The sequence below is a fragment of the Triticum dicoccoides genome, unplaced genomic scaffold (assembly GCF_002162155.2).
Source record: "Triticum dicoccoides isolate Atlit2015 ecotype Zavitan unplaced genomic scaffold, WEW_v2.0 scaffold235018, whole genome shotgun sequence".
In the NCBI taxonomy this organism is placed as follows: Eukaryota; Viridiplantae; Streptophyta; class Magnoliopsida; order Poales; family Poaceae; genus Triticum; species Triticum dicoccoides.
In genome coordinates, this window is record NW_021247215.1 from 1 (window position 1) to 1,072 (window position 1,072).

At 47.4% G+C, this 1,072-nt stretch overlaps 1 long non-coding RNA gene across 1 annotated transcript; it reads left to right on the forward strand.

The window, feature by feature from the left end:
- The first annotated feature begins 233 nt into the window (after positions 1–233).
- On the forward strand, positions 234–1,071 carry LOC119345410. The gene is made up of 3 exons (XR_005167028.1): positions 234–352; positions 454–540; positions 961–1,071. It is a non-coding gene; the product is annotated as an uncharacterized LOC119345410 (long non-coding RNA).
- The last annotated feature ends 1 nt before the right edge of the window (position 1,072 follows it).

A 1,072-nucleotide genomic window follows, 5' to 3' on the forward strand; every position in this document is an offset into this window, starting at 1 on the left:
CAAGAGCAAAAGTAATAGAAAACTAAATAAAGAAACTGAAGCATTCCGCCTCGTTCATGGCCCGGCCCAATAGGTATTTGGCCGCACGGCATCGGCTGATTTAACATGCAGAGACGCCTGACGCAGTGTGCGGCCCATCTAAATTCTTTTGGGCTTCCGTTCGCCCGACCCGTAGGCAGAGGCTCATTGTATTTCCTCCTCTGCTTTATCCAAACTAGGTCACACCTGGGTCATTTCGTTCCCCTTCTCGACTGCGTTTTGCCCTAGCCTCTTGCCGCGCCGCCGCCGCCTGCCATCGAGCCTCTCGTCTGCGCCTGCACCTCCCCCTTACTGCCTCGGCTTCTCTGTGAAGGTACAACCGCACTTCGATCGCCAGATGACCTTGCTTCCTTTTCCCGTTCGCTTGATGCTTTCGTCTTCTTCATCTTTAAGATCCACCGATTGCGCTTTCAGGTTTCTATGTCTGGCCAGAAGCCCCAGGATCACGGCTCTTCGAGCTCGGCTTCCTCCACCAACAATAATCTGCGTGCACTTGCCCAGGTTGGTCCGGCCATGCTCTTTCCTTTGTTTAGTTTCCATGGTAGGGGCAAGACGCTTTCTCTTTGATAGATATATAGACGACGATATGTACCCTGGACACAGGTTGGGTTAAACGAAAAAGAAACTGAAATAAGAAATTGGATTTGTGTGGATAGGCAGTTTGATTAAACAAACATCCATCAATTTTGATGGTTCAGAACTGTTAGACTATAGTTAGGTATGCTACCATTGAAAGGTTACACACAGTTCGGTGCACCTGCTCTGTCCTTGCCTTCTTGGCTGATTAAGTGCTATATAGTTTTCTTGATTGAGTAAATCAAACCATTTATTGCTCGCCTTGATATTCTTAAAATCATTCCTATACATATAATAGTGTTCTGCTATTCGTCCGTTGATAATTCACATCCTGTCGTACTGCAGGATGCCACAAGGGTGTTCAAAATTCCACACAAGGTGATACTTGAGATGCTCCTTGCAAACCTTGGCCTAGGCCCACCCCAGTATGAGTATGCTGTCCATGAGGATAGTAAAG